Raw genomic sequence first — 12,753 nt, 5'->3', positions numbered from 1 at the left:
GAAGTCGACTTAGGGAAAACCCTTTAAGTACTTTGAAGCTTGCATGCCTCAATGACAAGTTTCTCACTTCCGGTGACAGGTTTACATCAATGGCCTTGATCCAGGTGGATATTGGTGGCCACCTGCCAAGTCCATATGGACCCCCACCATTGTCTTTCTCAGCATTTTCAGTTTCCTTAATTATAGCACAACTTACTATTTTTAGCAGTTTTTTGGGTCCCGAACTTCCGGAGCCGTTTTGAGGCCCTAAACGACGTTTTTTGGGGAATCCGGGGGCAACATGGGTCCATGGAATGGACCGATGTTGTCGTTCCAACAATGGTAGTGCTCGAATAGATCTTTCTAACGAGCTATTGTACACGCCAAACGGAGATCGTATGCCAAAGTTACGACCCCGGGAAGTTGATGTACCAATTTACCCCAAACGGGGCCCACAGTTTGGTGTTTCATCTCCTAGGGTTAGGTTTTCGAATGTTAAGGGTTTTCCATTGTTTCTCAACAATAAATAGGCCTTCGAGCCTCATTGTAACACAGTTCAGAGGCATGTAGCCACGACATCTCTTCTCAGAGATAAGCTACCATCGCCCTAGCTGGTTTATTTCCATTTCTGATTGTAAGCATATTTCAGTATTTTCCATTAATGAAATGAAGTATTATTTGCACTGCATCTTTGTGTATATGGTTATCTCTGTAATTTGTTGTGTTCCTGTTTAAATCCGGATCAGTGGTATCAGAGCGGTCTGCTTTTTCTCTGTTTTTCTTTGCATGTCCCCAACAAGGTCGGGATATAAGGAGTTAGGGCTTGAATTGGTTAAACCTTTGAAAGACCAGCCTCGCAAATCCCGACGGCCTCCCATGGTGGATGAGAAGAAAGACAAGGGGGCAGGAGATCCCATCAAAATCTTGCTTGAAGAAGCCCTCGAGCAACAACGGAACGCGATGATGGACAACTTTGCCCAGATCCTTCAGCAGCTACCCAGAAGCGACGCATCGGCTTCCAGCAGCTACTCTGGAAACGCCACACCCTTTAAGGTACAAGTTAATTTTGAAATCCCCATATTCGAGGGTCAGATAGACGCAGAAGCCGTAGATAAATGGTTAAATCTACTAGAGGGTTATTTTTCTGCTCATGAATTTTCGAGTCGGGAAAAGATTGTTTTTGCTCTTCTCAAAGCAACCCTCGACGTCAAGGACTGGTGGGAAACCTACTGCGACTAGAAGGATGAAAGTACTAGCTCACTATTTTCAGCTGCACCCACCTGGAATTCATTCCGGGATTCCATCAAGGAGCAGTACTACCCTGTTGGAAGCTATGAGGATGAATACATAAAGTGGACCACGCTGCGGCAGGGAAGGGACCAAGACGTGCCGGAGTTCACCAATATTTTCCATACCCTTCACACAAAGTTGGGTATCAAGGATTCGTAGCAACATTTGATACTCAAATACCGTGGCTGCCTGCACAAGTACATCCAGGAAGAAATACAATTCCTGAACATCTCCTCGCTCGGCGCAGCATACCGATATGCCGTCAAGGTCGAGCAGAAGTTTAAACAAAAGAAGCGAGACTTTGGATCTGTGAATCCAAAGCAGGGGAAAGGTGCCCTTAAACCACAGAACAAAGGACAAAGCCAAGGCGGGACAGCCCAAGACAACCAGCCGAAGCTGCAAGCAAAGAATAGCGCCGCGAAGCCGAGAAAGGACACTGGAAAATGGTGTGAGTTCCATAAGAGCTCCACTCACAACACAAGTGAGTGTCGGGCCAAGCAGTCACTAGTGGCTGAGCTAAAGGTTTCAGAGTCAGATGCATGTTCTGACTCTGAGTCAGAACCCAATAAGGGGAATGAAAAAGGAAAGCAGATCATTGATACGGATCCCAACGCCACTGTTGCTACCGCCAAGATCCAGAAAAATGAACCCGAAGATCCAGAGGAGGAGGAGCGTCTCTTCCACTCCCAGATGTGGGTAAAGGGCTCCCCGATATGGTTCATTGTTGATAGCGGGAGTCAAAAGAACCTCATTTCGGCAGAGGTCGTGAAGAGGTTGGGCTTACCGACCACAACATATCCACAACCATACACCATTGGGTGGCTTCACCAAGGACGAGATCTTCGCGTGAGCCAGCAGTGTCGCCTTCCATACAACATCAAGCCCTTCACGAATGAGGTATTGTGTGACATTGCTCCCCTTGAAGGTTGTGATGTATTACTAGGACAACCATACTTGTGGAAGCAACATGCTGTGTATGAATCAAGGCCTCGTGCTGTTATTATTACATTGGGAAATAAGTTGTACAGGATACCAGAGGTAGCACCACCTACCGCCATCTCTTTGATTACTACAAAACAATGCAGTAAGATCATTTCCAAAACCAGGAAATTTGTTTTCCTGATGATATGCCCTCAAGGAAAGAAGAAGACAGTGGCCGTGGCATCCAGACGGGGTCCCTCTGCACGAAAACTACAGATGGACAAGGTTGTGGAGTATGAGGGCATCTTCACCTCCCCTGCAGGGGTTCCTTTGCACTGTCAAGTCAAGCACTCCATCGATCTGACCCCAGGTGCGCCACTACCCAATGGACCAATTTATCGGTGCTCCGTTCTGGAGAACAATGAAATCAAGAGGCAGATTCAGGAGCTCCTACAGAAAGGTCACATCCGTCCGAGTTCATCACCTTGTGGGAGCCCGATCATGTTGGTACAGAAGAAGGATGGACGTGGAGACTCTGTATTAACTATCGGGCACTGAACAAGATCACTGTCCGTAATAGGCACCCGATCCCGTGGAATGATGACCTCCTAGACCAACTAAAGGGGGCGAAATATTTCAGCAAGATCGATCTGAAGTCAGGATATCACCAGGTACCAATCAAACCCTCTGATGTGTGGAAGACTGCCTTCAAATCCAAGGAGGGCCTTTTCGAATGGTTGGTTATGCCTTTCGGATTGACGAATGCTCCTGCAACCTTCATGAGGCTAATGGATGACATCTTGTGGCCATTCACCAACTCCTTTGTAGTAGTATACTTGGATGACATTCTGATCTTCAGCCAGAGTTGGGAAGAGCACCTCCACCACATCCGACAGGTTCTCCAAACACTGCGGCAACACAAGCTATGTGCCAATTTGGAGAAATGCACTTTTGGCATGACCCAGGTTCAGTATCTGGGATACATCATTGATGAACAGGGGGTGCATGTCGATCCAGCCAAGATCCAAGTCATTCGGGATTGGCCCTCTCCAACCACTCTAACAGAGCTCCGCAGCTTTCTAGGTCTTGCCAACTTCTACCGCAGGTTTGTGTTGGGGTTTTCTCATATTTCTTGGCCCTTGAGTCAAGTCACCAAGGGAGGGGCGAAAGAAAAATTATTTTGGTCTGAATCTCAACAGAAGGCATTCATGGAGTTGAAGGATCACCTCTGCATGGCACCAGTGCTCGCGTTACCAGATTTACAACAACCATTTGAGGTCGAGACAGATGCCTCTGACTATGCTATTAGGGCAGTCCTTACTCAACATGGACATCCAGTGGCATATCAAAGTGAAACACTTTCAGACACAGTCCAGAAGTACCCCACTTATGATAAAGAGATGTATTCCATTTTACAGGCCTGCCGACAATGGAAGCATTACATTTTGGGGAAGGAAACGGTCATCCACACAGACCACCGACCCCTGCAGTTCATACAGACCCAAGGGAAATTGCATAATGATCACCATCAGAAGTGGTCTACATACCTGCAACAGTTCCACTTGAATATCAAGTATAAGAAGGGCAGCACCAATAATGTTGCAGATTGCCCCAGTCAACCACCGATCATGGCGTTAACCACTGTGCTCAACTCTTGTGGGCACGAGACTTCTGATTGGCCACTTCTCTACAAAAGCGACCCAGAATTCGGCCACACATACCAGACACTCTTGGAGGGTCGGCATGTTCCAGATTTTCACCTCCAGGATGCCCTATTATGCCACCTCGGTCACCTTTGTGTTCCTTCAAGTGAGCGTGCTAAGATGATTTTGGAAGCACACTACAGTCGGGCTGCTGGGCATTTCGGGGTTGAGAAAACAGTGGCAGTACTGCAAAATTATTTCTATTGGCCGAATCTTCGACAGGATGTTGGGAAGTACATCAGATCATGTACTGCCTGTGCCATTGCCAAACCGACCATTAAGAAGCACGACCTCTATACCCCGTTGCCTACCCCTAGTCAACCTTGGGAATCCATCTCCATGGATTACATGTTAGGCCTTCCTTCCACTAAGCATGGAAATGACTGTGTTTTTGTGGTCGTCGACAGGTTCTCGAAGATGGCCATTATGGTGGCCTGCAAGAAGAATATCACAGCAGAAGCCACTGCTAAACTCTTCTTTGAACGAGTGTGGGTGCACTTTGGGATCCCACAGTCTATCATCTCAGATCAGGACAGTCGGTTTCTCAGCACATTTTGGTCCAGTCTCTGGTCAATGCTGGACACCAAACTCACAAAATCCACAGCCTTCCATCCTCAAACTGATGGCCAGACAGAGGTTGTCAATAGGATGATTGTGCACATTCTGTGCATGTATAACTCAAAGCATCCATGCACATGGGACGAGAGCCTCGCCTATGTTCAGCACAGCTACAACCGAGCTCTTCACAGCTCCACTGGCCATAGTCCTTTTCAGGTGGGTTTGGGATTCCAGCCACTATGCCCCATTGATGTGGCCATGCCACTTGCAGCTACTCACATAAATTCAACTCATGTCCAGTCTGAAACAGATAAGGCCACCAGCTTCATTGAGCGCATCCAACATATTTGCCAGCAGGTCCATGAAATTCTTGAGAAATCAAATGCCAAGTACAAGCAGTGACATGATCAACATCGGGTGCCACACAAGTTTCAGGTGGGTGACAAATTCTGGTTGCATTTGCAAAAGGAACGCCTTACTGGAGCCTATCAGAAATTGAGACCACTCCGATATGGTCCTTACACCATTACTAAGGCTATGGGAGACAATGCATTTGAGCTCAGCATTCCTCCATTCCTTGGCCTGCACCCAGTATTCAATGTGGACCGCCTTCGGCCATACTTTCCACCATTGCTAGACACATCCGACATTGCAGAACAGCTCAAACCCACAGAATTAAATCCAGATTGCATGGAACAAGCTGCAACTGATCGGATCATGGACACACAGATCAAGAACACTCGCCAACAGAATATCCAACTGTATCGAGTTGTCAAAGTAGGCCAACTCCTTCAGCAGGGCAAGTGGCTCACCAGGGAACAAGTTCAGTAAAAGTTTCCTCATCTCATGGAGGAGCTCAACGCAATGGGGACCATTGCTTCCTAAGGGGGGAGGAATGATCCAGGTGGATATTGGTGGCCACCTGCCAAGTCCACCTGGACCCCCACCATTGTCTTTCTCAGCATTTTCAGTTTCCTTAATTATAGCACAACTTACTATTTTTAGCAGTTTTTCGGGTCCTGAACTTCCGGAGCCGTTTTGAGGCCATAAACGACGTTTTTTGGGGAATCCAGGGGCAACATGGGTCCATGGACCATGGACCGATGTTGCCCGTTCCAACAATGGTAGTGCTCGGATAGATCTTTCTAACGAGCTATTGTACGTGCCAAACGGAGATCGTATGCCAAAGTTACGACCCCGGGAAGTTGATGTACCAATTTACCCCAAACGGGGCCCACAGTTTGGCGTTTCATCTCCTAGGGTTAGGTTTTGGAATGTTAAGGGTTTTCCATTGTTTCTCAACAATAAATAGGCCTTCGAGCCTCATTGTAACACAGTTCAGAGGCATGTAGCCACGACATATCTTCTCAGAGATAAGCTACCATCGCCCTAGCTCGTTTATTTCCATTTCTGATTGTAAGCATATTTCAGTATTTTCCATTAATGAAATGAAGTATTATTTCCACTGCATCTTTGTGTATATGGTTATCTCTGTAATTTGTTGCGTTCCTGTTTAAATCCAGATCAGGCCTTCGACTGAAAGATTTTGCATGGTGTTCGATGCCAAGTCCCTTATTCACACCACGTGAATTGTATTGTATTACCTTGAGGGTCATCATCATTATCGGTGATTCCTCTCATGCCTATTAACAACTTACATCATTGGCTGGTAATCAGGCGATGTCTTTCCATGTTCAACTCCAGAACATCTCTCACATGGATCGACTTGTACTTTGAGTGAAGATCGAACGAGATTGAAGACCCCGGATCTAGTTTCATCCATCCGGGTTGCAATATCTATTCAAGAAAATAAAGACATCAAATGTACATCATTGCTGCATAGGTAATCATCCAATCTAAGGGACGATGGCTCTACCAGAATCATCAGTCTGCACACAGATGATTGTCTGTCTTATGTACATGAAAATGAATTTATAAATCTAAGCATGGGAATGCCCACCTCAGCTAGATCATGAAAATATTATGAAGATAATGTATTGTATTGTATCTTATTACAGGTCACCTTCCAGCTTGAAAAAACTTCGGATCCTCATGATAAAGCATTTCACCCGACATCAAAAGATTAACGACCTCATGCTTTAGGGGGAAACTGTTATAGACATTTTTGGGCACTGCAACTCCAATCATATATGTCCATAAACCAAGGGCTTATAAGTCCCTAAAAGTGTTGTTCCAACCCCTAAAAGAACAAGGTCAGCTGATTACATCATCTCCTAGAAGTTCTCCATGAAAAACTGCTCAAAACTGGTCAAAATTGGACCATCCCACCTGCTCCATGGTCAAAGTGCGATGCATCTCACCTAAATGCACATGGGAGGTGTGATGCATACTAAAAATCCCTTCTATGGGGTGTGATGGGCGAGATTGGACAAATGGCAGAGTCAATTTCTGAGGTGGATGATCATGGAATCTTCCAGAAACTTCTCCTGTGACACTTGCCTCTATGAATTCACCCAGGGATGAGTAAGAGATCATAAATCTCCAAGTGGAATCAAGAACTATTAGAGATAGGACACTAATCAAACCTCAGAAGCTGACTGACCCCCATGCAATCATCTATATATGGATCCCTCATCCCAGAGATCCAGAGGCTGGAATTTTGTATCTTGTAAGGAAGTGTTGCTGGTTTCTTGGTGTAACATCATAGTGTTGGGTGATCTAAGCTTTTCATGAGGTGAAGAAGGGATTTCTTGCTAAGAGGATGACGGTGGGTCAAAATAATTGGTTGTAATCCTCTTTGCTATTCTTGATATTAATAAAGCTATTCAAGTTTTCCTCCACATTCTTGTATGATTGATGATATATGCATTTGTGTGGTCAATATATATTTGGTCCTATATTGTTTGTGATAGTAGATCACTGTTCTTGGATAGTGTTATGCTGTTTTGATTCCACAGGTGCTCTTTGAAGTTGGGTAGATGAGGAAGCGAGTGGAAAAGATCTATCAAAAGGGAGAGGAATCAAGCAAGGAACCAAGCGCAAGACAGAGGTTGGTCTCCTTTGTTCCCCTCTTATCTACTTGTCATAAAGGAAAACGAAAGTAGTTTTAGCTTGTTTGTTTCTAAGATAGCTACTAGTCTTAGTGGGACTAGCAGATCCGAGTGGACACTAGATTTCCTGATAACAGGCTCTAACAGAATGACAAAGCTTCTAAAAAAAGAACAACGAGGCGTAATTGCACAATTATGTTCGCTAGAGATTTCCACATCAAAATCATCTATTTCTCTAGATCTCCAAAAAGTATTGGACAATCATTCCAAGGTATTTGAGACTCCGAAAGGCCTCCCACCTATTTGTGATCATGATCAGGCTATTCATTTGGTTCCAGGAAGTGTTCCTCCAAACATCAGGCCTTACAAATATCCCTATGCCCAAAAGAGTGAAATTCAATGTATGGTTGCAAAAATTCTAGAGGCTGGTATAATTCAACCTAGTCAAAGTTATTTCTCTACTCCAGTAGTATTGGTGCACAAGAAGGATGGATCATGGTGCATGTGTTTGGATTATATGGAGCTCAACAAGACCATTATTAAAGATAAATTTCCCATTCCTATCATTGATGAATTATTGGATGAATTTCATGGGTCAATTTACTTCACCAAGTTGGACCTTCATTCAGGATATCATCAAAGCAGAATGAAGACTAAATACATCTTGAAAATAACATTTAGAACTCATGAGGGTCATTATGAATTTTTTGGTCATGCCTTCTAGCCTTACCAATGCACCTTCTACATTTCAAGGTTTAATGAATTCCATTTTCAAACCCTTAGAAAATTTGTGTTGTGATTTTTTGATGATATACTAATCTATACCAAGTCCTGGAAGGATCATGTTCAACGTGTTGACAGGGTGCTCAAACTATTGGAGGAGAAAAAATTATATGAAAGAAGATCGAAATGTTTCTTTGGAGCACAAGAGGTGGAATATCTGGGTCATATTGTATCTCATGATGGTGTTAAGGTAGACCCTAGCAAAATTAAAGCCATTAAGGAATGGAAAATCCCCACATCCATAAAACATCTGTGAGGATTTCTTGGGTTGACAGGGTATTATCACAAGTTTGTTAAGAATTATGGGAGAATAGCAGCACCTATAACAACATTATTGAAGAAATATACATTTTCGTGGACTCCAAAAGCAACAAATGCCTTTGAACATCTTAAAGAGGAAATTTTCCAAGCACCGGTCTTAGCTATGCCAGACATCACAAAAATCTTTATTATGGAATGTGATGCCTTAGAAAATGGAATTGGTATTTTTTTAATGCAAGAAGAAAGACCCATTGCTTTTGAAAGTCTTCCAATCAAAGGAAATTATTTACACAAATCTATTTATGAGAATGAAATGTTGGCAATACTACATGCACTTAAGAAATGGTAACCCTACCTAATGGGAAGACACTTCAAGGTAAAAATGGATCATGATAGTCTTAAATAACTTTTAGAACAAAGACTATCCTTAGAAGAGCAACAAAAATGGGTCACAAAGATGTTGGGTTATGACTTTGAAATAATCTACAAAAAAGGGAAGAAAAATGTTGTGGCAGATGCACTCTCAAGAAAGGATGAGAACATGGAAGAATTTCTTTGTGCCATTTCTATTATCCAACCAGATTGGATAAATGAAGCAAGGGTTGAACGGAAGAATGATGAAGAAGTGTGGGCACTCATTCAAAAGCTACAACAATATCATAGTACATTTGATACATTTAGCTGGAAAAATGATACATTATGGTACAAATATCGCTTATACCTATGTAAGAATTCTCAACTCAAACAAAATATTCTTATGTAATTGCACACTTCTCCCTTAGGAGGGCACTCAAGATTTTTAGAAACTTACCACAGGGTTAAGAAGGAATTTTTTTTGGATGGCCTTAAATTGGATATTGAAAAGTTTGTGGTAGAATTTTTGGTTTTCCAACAAAATAAATTTGAAACAATTAAGACCCTAGGTATATTACAACCTTTATCCATTCCAAGCCAACGTTGGGAGGAGGTTTAAATGGATTTTATCGCAAGTTTACCCAAGTCCAAAGAGAAGAGTATCATCATGGTGGTAGTTGATAGAATTACCAAGTATGCACACTTTTGTGCATTATGTCATCCATTTAAAGCCAGGACAATTTCTACTGCATTTATGGAAACAATTCAAAAGCTACACGGAAACCCAAAGATTATTGTAAGCTATAGAGATCCCATTTTCACTGGAAATTTTTGGACAAAAATATTTTCTTGTCTTGGTTCTTAGTTAGCTCATAGCTCATCTTATCATCCTCAATTTGATGGGCAAACTGAGATAGTAAACAAATGTTTGGAAGGATATCTTCATTTCTTTGCCTTTGATAAACATACACAATGTGTCAAATGGTTGCCTCTGGTTGAATGGTGGTATAACACTTCCTTCCATACTGTAGCAAAAATGACCCCATTTATGGCACTTTATGGATATCATCCACCATCCATCACATCATATTTAAGGGAAAATTCTAAGGTTCAAGTAGTGGAAGATCACATCGAGCATCAACAACAAGTTCTTCAACTCTTAAAGGATAACCTCACTTTGATGCAGAATAGAATGAAACAACAGGGAGATCAACATCACATCGAAAGAAGTTTTGATGTAGGTGACTGGGTATTCCTATGACTACAGCCATATAAATAAATTCCCCTCATGCAAGCTAAGAAGGATGATAAATTATCACCAAAGTATTATGGTCCATACAAGGTGTTGCAAAAGATTAGTACCATGGCATACAAATTGGAGCTTCCTGCAGCTTCCGATTGCACCCAGTTTTCCATGTTTCATGTTTAAAGAAGGTTATAGGTGACGAGCTCCTAGTTCAAACAATATTTATAGAACTTGATGAGGAAGGAAAAATCATATGGGAACCTGAATCAGTCACAGAAAAAGGAATTTGATTACTACGAAATTGATGAATTTCGGAGTATCTCATCAAGTGGAAGAACTTACCAGCTAAAGATTCCATATGGGAGGATGAGAATTTTATACGGAAGCATACATAACTATAGAATCATTGAGTACAACACTTTTTTGAAGGAGAGGGGCATGTTATGTCCCTATAATACTAGTGATTCCCCCATTACTTTTTTCATTGTAGCCCTTATTGTTATTATGGTGCCCCTATTGTCCCCATATTGTTACTAGTGTGGCCCATAGAAGCCCACTATTGTTATTGTTGTGCCCTTATATTATTATTGTTATGTCAGATTTGATTATATTGTGACCCCTTAGACTCCTATATATATAAAGGAGGTTTAGTCATTTGCATCATCCAAGAATTGTTCATTTTTTTAATGTAAAGGAGGTTTCCCCCTCGAAGAGGTTGATTTTCAAGTCGTTTAGCTACCTTTTCTATCTTTTTGTGAGTTAGTTTCATAACAGAATTAGGCCTATAGAGTACCTATTTTAGCTAACATTAGATGTTTTATTCCCTTGAGAAATACCCATTAGTCCTTGGAGTTTTCTCGAGGGTGACATCTACAAGTGAGGACTAGTTGCAGTTGTATCTGATTGGGTGGAGGTTCCTTGTCCTAGACGCAATTGCCTACACTTTTGTTTTCAACTCAAGATGTGTCCCTATACATATGTCTTGTACCAGTTGATGTATTTGTAAACTTTTAGACTATTAAGTTTAAGCTACATTGATTTCCTGAATTGTGAATATTTTACATTGATAATATGAAAGAAAGAGACCCTATTGAATGGTTCTTGTTATTGTGACTTTCACTCTAATTTCCTGTATGCAGGGTGACATATGTTTAGCTCAGTATTGTACATGCTAAGAGATTATAACCATGTATTCAATGCGAGTAACATTGGTCAAGGAATCATTGCCTCTGTTAGTTGAGTATACACTTCACTCAATTATCAACCTGGAACAATAAAATATATGTTAGGGCGTAATTATGCTAAACCAATCCTTTTGGAATTATTGCTTGGCTCATGAATATATATGTGTACGTGTGTGTGTGTGTGTGTTTTCATATTGCAGTATTGGAGGAACACTGTGTCATGACGACCTTGTCTTAACCCCATAGTTATGGAGAGATAGAGAGGCACCATGTATTCCAATGGGCCTTTAGAAATCCTATGTGGAAGTCTCCTTTAGGGTTGGGCCAAAGAACAAAGAAGGGGTATATATATATATCTATATATATATATATATATATATATATATATATATATATGACAGTGATGAGGGACCGAGATGACGTGCCTTGTAGGTTTGTCCCCAGAGGCCCAAGAGGCACAGGTAAGGAGGATCACTAGGGTGGTAGGACCAGGTTGATGTGTTCTTGAGGTCCCACCCCAGAGGTGCACCAAAGAGAAATATATGAGAGCATCGGGATGGGACCATCAGGATGACATGGTAGGTTGGTAACAGGGAGTATGCTAGAGGAATGGGCCCAAACCTAACACTGAGTGCTTGTCAGGAAGCCTGTTAGTAGGGTGGGGAATTGGATCTTTCCTTCTGACACCCGTCATAGTGATTTTAGGAAATGTGGAGAAGGGATGTAGTAATTAGCCACAATCATTGATTCAGAAATGGGAGGGTTTATTAAAAGAACTTTGTGCCACCCCCCTTGACTGTTAAGCATCATGCATGTTGACTAGGCACAATCGCTTAATCTAGGGCATGAAGATTTGTGGCCCATTGATTGGTTGTCATAGGGTCTTGGTAGTAGGTAAGGACCGCTGCGTTGATCGAACAATGGTGAATCATAATAGAATATTGATGGTATGCGTACCTACACCATGGAAAATTTTAGGGGCTAATGTTTGCCCAGTGGACTGATTTTCCATAATTTTTCCACAAAAAGACTCACCAATTTCCAATTTTTATAAAAGATGATTCGCCCAAATTTTAGAATATAAAATAATTTTATCTTAAAATTCGCTAACATTATATAGAGACTATATATAAAATAATTATAGATTTGAATAATTTTACAAATATATCAATAAACATTCTACAGTTTGCATATTAGGGATTAGTGAGATTCGCCAATGTTTTGAAACTTCAAGAAAATTTTCCATCCTTAAAATTTTCCTTGACCTACACCATGAGTGACATCAACAGGGAGGATACCCCTGCACATGTCTTTTATCTAGATTTTGGAATGGATCGTTAGGATCTCGGAAAACATCCCTCCCATATGACATCGTAAGGGAGGGTACCCTCCACATAAATGGTTGACCTCGTCACTCATTAGTGACTATTGGATCATTGTAGGGTGTAATTTAATTATATATC

This window comes from Pinus tabuliformis, chromosome 6 (genome assembly GCF_031772625.1).
Source record: "Pinus tabuliformis cultivar Carrire ecotype Pingquan chromosome 6, CPIR1, whole genome shotgun sequence".
NCBI classification, from domain to species: Eukaryota; Viridiplantae; Streptophyta; class Pinopsida; order Pinales; family Pinaceae; genus Pinus; species Pinus tabuliformis.
Note: the sequence above shows the minus strand (reverse complement) of the source record.